We start from the raw sequence: 7,512 nt of genomic DNA, 5'->3' as shown, positions 1-7,512 counted from the left end.
TCAGGGGGTTAATCCCTGCCAACGGACTCTGTTAGCTCAACTACAGTTGGTGCAGAGCGGTTGAAGCATTTACCTCACAAGGCTGTGGCGCAGCAAGTATTTCCAGCCCGCCAAATCCTCACTGGCGGGAACTCCAGAGTCGTCACTAGGCTCCACCCCCTGCGCGAGTGGCGCAAAGTACTATGGAGGAGGAGCTGGAGCGTGTGCGGCCGGCAACGAAGAGGGTTAATCGGCCATCTTGGATTTTGGCGCAGGCCGTGCCTGAAGCCTGCCAGCAGCGTGCGCCTCATCCGGAGTTCCGGCGCACGTGTCCTGCGACTGGACGAAAGCACCGCTGAGCATCACCGTGCCCCTGCTGCCTGCCGGACATCGGGAGCGGAGTCCTTCGTGCACCGGAGCTGTCCTGTCACCGCGGCTGATCCTGAGTGAGTACCGCTGGGGAAGTTAAAGGGGGGTAGAGATTGTTTCCGATGCTAGGTTATTGGCTCACCTCCCAGGGAATAGTGACTGTGTCTTAAAATGCCCACGTCCCATTCTAGCCATCGCCCATAGCAACGGATATTGTGTGCCCTGCAGACTTCTCTCAGCAAGACCAGTCATGTCCGCCCAGGACGAAGATATGGGGCTGGAGCAGGTCCCGTCCCCTGGTCCCTCTTCAGGGTAACGGAGCATGTTAAGCCCACCAGAGAGTCCCTTCAGCCCTGCTACAGCCAGTGTCCCTGGGACTCCCACCGTTATGCCTCTGACTATGCCATACTATCTGGGGGCCCCCCCACTCTCCCTGAATTCAGGGACAAGTTGTTAGCCACCTTCGCCCTGTACCCGTTCACAGAGGAACAGAAAGTGGGCATTCTAACCGGGCAGTTGAAAGGACCCGTTCTCAGGGAAGTCAAGTCTTGGCCCCGAGAACAGTGTCAGAATGTGGTCCAAATTCTTGATAGGCTGCGCAACACCTTTGACAAGTGTACTGCCTCAGAGTTGAAGCAGCAATTCTTCAGGAAAAGACAGAAGCCCCAAGAGTCCCTCCGAGACTTTGCCCTCTCCCTACAGGAGACATGGAAGGCCATAACCCGTCTTGATCCCAAAGACGCTGAAACCTCTGATCAAACCCTGAGGGAACAATTCATAAATGGACTTGTTGATAGAAATCAAAGGTGTCAACTAAAGATCATCTCTTCTCAACATGCCCAGGCCTCCTTTCTTGAGTTTAAGGAAATTGCCATTGACATATTAGGGGACCGACCGCCTACTGGACCGCAGAAAGAGCCTGAATCCGTGGAAATGGAGGACTCTGCTCTAGCTTGCCATCCAACGCAGTCGACATAACCTACTCCTGCGGCTACGGAAGTTGCTGGCTTAGCAGGACAGATCCCTAATCTGGCGGACACCCTGCATAAAATACTCGATCGGTTGACCCAGTTGGAAGTGACTGTCTCCGCTATGAGGAAGAAACCTCCAGAGAACTCTGTACGGTCAGCTACCCCTCGTGACTCTCCCGCCAAACAGCGCCCAAGAGAAGCGAAGTCGTTAAGCACCTGGAGTCAGAAGAAACCCCGCCAGCGGTGCAATTACTGCCATAAATATGGGCATGAAGAGGATGGATGTCGTCAGTTAAACGACAAACCCTTGGAGCTAAGGGACGACCTCCAAGGGAAGAACCTGTAAGTCCCCGAGATGCTAACTGGATGCCCAGGTTCGTGGGGACTGGCCCCATGGTTTATGTAACCATCAACGGAGTTACCCTACCGGCCTTAATTGATACCGGCTCTCAAGTGACCACCCTCCGGAGTACTGCCTTCGAGAAATGCCGAGGAGGAGCATCCTTAGTCCAGCCGCCCAAGGCTTACTTGAACATTATTGCTACGAACGGAAAGCCCGTACCCATCCGTGGCTACTGGGAGCCCACGCTAACCATTGGAGACACTGAGTTAACCAGACAGGGCGTAGTGGTGACACGAGTGGCCGAAAACGGTAACTTCTCCCTGGTACTGGGTACCAATGTCCTCCGCAACTGCTACCCTGAAGTGCTGAAGGCTCTCCACAACTCCCTGCCAACAGTGCCCAACGGTTCCCGGAATGTAATTCAGGAGACTATGCAGGTTCTAGCGGTGCAACAGAAGTTTGCTGGCATTAATGGTGAAATCTGCAGAGCCCGGATCAAGGATCCCCAACCTGTCCGCCTTCAACCTGGGACTGAGACGTTAGTATGGTGTCGAGCCTGCATGGGCGTCCAAGGTCAAGACTACCAGGCGATAGTAGAACCTCTACCAGCTGATGAAGACCTGCCCATTCTAGCCGGCAGGAGCCTAGTCACTGTATCCCGAGGACAAGTACCCATTCGACTACTAAATGTGGGAGACTCCCCAGTGGATCTGAGAAAGTACCAAGCCGTAGCCACTCTCTTCAGCGTGCATCCTGAAGACTTGGTGGAAACCTCTCTGTCTGCCTCCCAACAGTTGGAACTGAAGCAAAGTGCTGAAGGTGAGCCTGCCGAGCAATCCTGGTGGCTTGAGCTCAATATTGGAGACGACGATTTTACTCCTGCAGACCAAGTACAAGGTGTCCTGGATGTCGTTATGAAGCACCAGCAGGCCTTCAGCAAACACCCACTGGATTTTGGGCAGACTACCCTGTTCCAACATACCATTACTACTGGCTCTCATCCTCCTATCAAGGAACGATACCGGCCCATACCTCCAGCCCGCTACCAAGAGGTGAAAAAGCTGGTACAAGAGATGAAGACAGCCAACTTTATCTGGGAGAGTCACAGCCCATGGGCTGCCCCGCTGGTCCTTGTGAAAAAGAAGGATGGAACCCTTCGATTCTGTGTTGACTATAGGAAGATCAACAATATCACCCACAAGGATGCCTATCCTCTGCCTCGAATCGAGGAATCCCTCGCAGCCCTAGGGTCAGCTGCCTACTTCTCTACCCTGGACCTGACCAGTGGCTACTGGCAAGTGGCCATGGCGCCGGAAGACAGAGAGAAGACAGCTTTCACCACCCCAATGGGCCTGTTCGAGTTCAACAACATGCCGTTCAGGCTATGCAACGCCCCAGGCACATTTCAACGGCTGATGGAGAGATGTTTGGGTCATCGAAACTTCGAGACCGTCTTGCTACACTTGGACGACTTCATCATCTACTCCAAGACTTATGAAGACCACCTCCACCATCTGGCTGAAGTCTTCCAAATCCTGACCCAACATGGGTTGAAGGTCAAGCCATCCAAGTGCCACCTGCTACAACCTAGCGTCAAGTAACTGGGACATGTGGTGAGCGCTCATGGAATTTAGCCGGATCCAGAGAAGATTGCAGCTGTCCACGACTGGCCTACCCCATCAACCATACGGGACATCAAAAGCTTCCTGGGATTTGCCAGTTATTACAGGCGTTTCATCCCGAAGTTTGCCCAGCTGGCGGCTCCCCTGCAAGAACTTCTAAGGGGCCTGCCAAAAGAGAGCCAACGTTCCCGAGTATCCATTGAGTGGACAGCCGAACGAGAAGCTGCCTTCCAGATGCTCAAGCAACGGTTGACTGAGCCTCCGGTGTTGGGATAACCAGACTACAGTCTGCCTTTCACCCTATACACTGATGCCAGCAAGCAAGGCCTAGGGGCTGTACTATCCCAGCTCCAAAACGGAACTGAAAGGGTCATAGCCTACGCCAGCCGTTCCCTCCGAGAACCGGAGCAAAACGACCAGAACTACAGTTCCTTCAAGTTGGAGTTTCTGGCGTTAGTCTGGGCTGTGACCGAAAAGTTCAAGGACTACCTGGCTGCATCCTTCTTCACTGTCTTCACAGACAATAATCCCTTGGCGCATCTGAACACCGCTCGTCTTGGAGCACTGGAACAACGGTGGGCCTCCAGACTTGCCAACTTCAACTTTACCATCAAGTACCGGGCTGGTAAGACCAATGACAACGCTGACGCTCTGTCCCGTCTCCCTGACCAATGGGAGGGACCTTCCATGGATGCTCAGTGGGAAGATGTCAAGATGCCAGCGTTCTATCCCCGGTTTGTGCGTCAAAATGCCCAGAGAGTTTACTCCTTACCGTCAGAGGCAGCGCCAGCTACTCCTCAAAAAGAGTCAGAGCCCCCTGCGGAAAAGGACCTCTGGATAAGTCTTCAGGCTGATAGCCGCTCCATAGGAGAAGTAATGGACTATCTCTCTAGTGGGCGAGTGCCTGAAAGAATCCGCCGCAGAAGAGCTGATGGAGAACTGTCTCAATTGTGGCGCCAGAGAAAGACTCTGAACATGCACCAGTGTCTGCTAAAGAGAAGAACTCTGGACCCTATCACTTATGACCGGCTGTACCAGATTGTGATTCCCAGGAGGGACGCCAAGATAGTACTGGATATGTACCATGACCAGTACGGACACTTTGGCGCTTAGAAGACTGAAGCCACCCTCCGAAGGCGCTTCTACTGGGTCAACATGAAGCCCGACATCGAAGCCTGGTGTCGGGAATGCCCAGCCTGCGCCATCGCTCGAGGAGAGCGACACAATCAACGGGCCCCTCTACATCCCATTGTGAGCCAACGGCCCTTAGAGATCCTGGCATTGGATCATGTGAAGTTGGAGCCCAGCAGATCCGGTCACAGTTATGCTCTCACGATCATCGACCACTATACCAAATTTGTGGTTGCAGTACCTGTCAGAGATCTATCTGCAAGGACCACCGCAGCGGCCCTGTGGAAGAGCTTCATCCTCCCCTATGTCTGTCTGGACCAGATCCTTACGGACCAAGGAACAGCATTTGAGTCCCAAGTCTTCCAGGAGCTGTGCACTCTATATGGCTGCAAAAAGCTGAGGACCACAGCCTATCATCCCCAAGGCAACGGGCTTTGTGAGAAGATGAATCAGACTCTAATCAACATGCTGAGGACTCTGACCCCTGCAAAAAGGGCTGACTGGCCAAAACTGTTGCTCGAATTGGTGTACCTGTACAACAATACCACTCATTGCTCCACAGGATACACCCCGTATTATCTGATGTTCGGGAGACACGGCCATCTCCCTGCTGATATGACCTGGGACATGGAGTCCCCTGATTCCCAGTCTTTACTCCCCCAGACTGACTGGGTTCACGAACACCAGAGGCGCTTGACGGATGCCAGAGAAGTTGTGGATCTGCGGTTGGAAGAGGCCCGAGAGAAACAAAAAAGGGACTTCGATCGTAATGCCTATGCTGAGCCTCTTGCCCGAGGAGATCGAGTGTGGCTGCGCAACAACCATCCCACCAGTAAGCTAGATGGGCGTTGGGAGCGTGAGCCATACCTAGTTAGGGACAGTCTCTCCCCTGAAGTCTACGAGATTTCAAGAGGAGACCGTCCACTACTCCGTGTACATAGGAACCGGCTGAAGAGATGTCTTCATCCTTTTGCCCCTATGTCCACACCTCTCACCTCGACCCCCAACTTACAGACCTCCTTGTGTTCACCTACCCCCAGTTTCTTAGAACATGTGACTGTGCCTCAACTCTGTTTTGTTGTTTCCACTCCAGTAAGAGGTACCCCAGAGAGACCATCATCCCCACCGCAGTCTCCAATACTGCTGCCTGTGGAGGATGATCCGGCTCCAGTGTCTGCAACCCCTGAAGCATCAGAGACAGCTGAGACTCCGACTCCAGCACCTGACTCAGAGGAGGACGATGAGGAGGTTGTTATCTTCTCCCAGCCGGAACTTCGGAGGTCTCAAAGGGAGACAAAAGGTAAAGCTCCTGCGTACCTGCAGGAGTACCAACTGGTGTCACACAGAAGGAGGAGGCAGGTACGCTTTTCTGACACCGAAGTACTTACCACCGAAGAAGATACTGAGTAACCCCTGATGGGCTGAAAGCCTTACCAGGTACTGTGTACATATGTAAATTTATTTCTGTTACTCCCATTTGGGCTGAGCGCCCGCTAACCTTATGGAGCCAGAGACTTTCCTGGGACTCTCACCCTTATTTATTTCAGTCAAGAGACATATCTTGAACTGCCCACTGTCATGTGCTATGATAGCACCCCTTCCTCTGCCAGAGCAGAGATTCCTACAAAGGACACATAGAGGAGACCCTTTATTCCTTTATTGCACTTTTCCCCACATTAAGGGCTGTACCCAGAAGATGGACTTTGCCATTAAAGACCTTCTGTGAGACTTTTGCCAACTCCAAGGAAAAGCTGCTACTTTATTGACTTCTTATTAGATTGCATTTAATGCCTTGCTTTTAGGTACGGACATTCTACATGCACCTTTATGCCTTTCCTTTTCAGGTAAAGAGACATTCTATGCTGCGACCCTGAGTAGCCTAACTATCTGTAACGTTTGTAATGTTATAAGATGTGTACCCATTGGGCTCCTAAGCCAATGTGAGTTTACAAAATGTTTGCACACTGTCAATTTATGTCTGTAGTTTGCACTAACCTTTTATAGGCTTTTCAGATTGTAGTGTGGCTGTGTCGGACCGTCTAATCTGTAAACCTTGACGGCTATCTTATGCCTCAAACCAAAGCTTTGCAAGTGGGGGTAGTCCGTAAACTGTGGGTCCTTAGGGGACCGGGGGTGTTAAAGATATAGCACCTGGATGCCACTCACACAAGGGTAAGAATGTCAGTCGGCAGGTACTTGTACATTGTACAATGTTTTATTGTGTCACATATGCCAATGTAATGCATATATACACTATATATTTGTCGCCAGGGAAGAAGTGTTTATATAACAAATATACAGGCCCCGGTGCAAGGAGTGGATTACAGTACATGACACCACACCTTTCCTACTGTACAGTTTGGTTTAATGGCGTCAGCAACCAGCTGTCACACATGTCCTTGTCTTAGTCCGACACCAACCCAGGTGCCTGTGTCCAGAACCATGGGCGGTTTGTCCCTACAGATCATGTAGCCTGCACTTCACAGAAGTGCCCCTATCTACCTCTGCGCCCCAATCAGTCTGTAGTCGAGCCGAGGGCGGCTCTTTCAATTGCCCCGGGGGTATGCAACACCCTCGCCGATGCAAGGCAGAGCTGTGTTTGCAAAAACGTCCCACCATGTAGCTTGCAGCCTGTGTAGGGTCTGATTAGCCTCACAGCATGTCACTACATAACACTAGATAACACAGATGAACTCTGCAGTGGTAGATCCTGCCTGGTAAGGCAGGAGTTAATTGCTTTATGTGATGTAAAATGTGTCATCCAATCACATGTATTATCCTAATGTATTGTAAGCTGGGATGTAATTGGAGGAGTAACCACCACATGACCAAGAGCTGAGAAAAAGTGACGGTTGGAGATTTCCAACAGTCAGTTCAGTCAGAGAAGTGAGTCTGACAGGATTCAGTCAGAAAGACTAGCCAGTCAGACCAAGCAGTGAGACTGTAGAGTGTAGTGAGTAAGACAGAGAGAGGAAAGGGGTATCATCCTACCTTCCAGGGTGATACCTAAAGCAAGCCAGGACAAGCTGAAGCATCCTACTAGGACACAGCTATCTCCCAGCCTGCCATTGCATCCAGGCTGATGATCCCTCCTGTG

This window comes from Engystomops pustulosus, chromosome 3 (assembly GCF_040894005.1).
Source record: "Engystomops pustulosus chromosome 3, aEngPut4.maternal, whole genome shotgun sequence".
NCBI classification, from domain to species: Eukaryota; Metazoa; Chordata; class Amphibia; order Anura; family Leptodactylidae; genus Engystomops; species Engystomops pustulosus.
Note: the sequence above shows the minus strand (reverse complement) of the source record.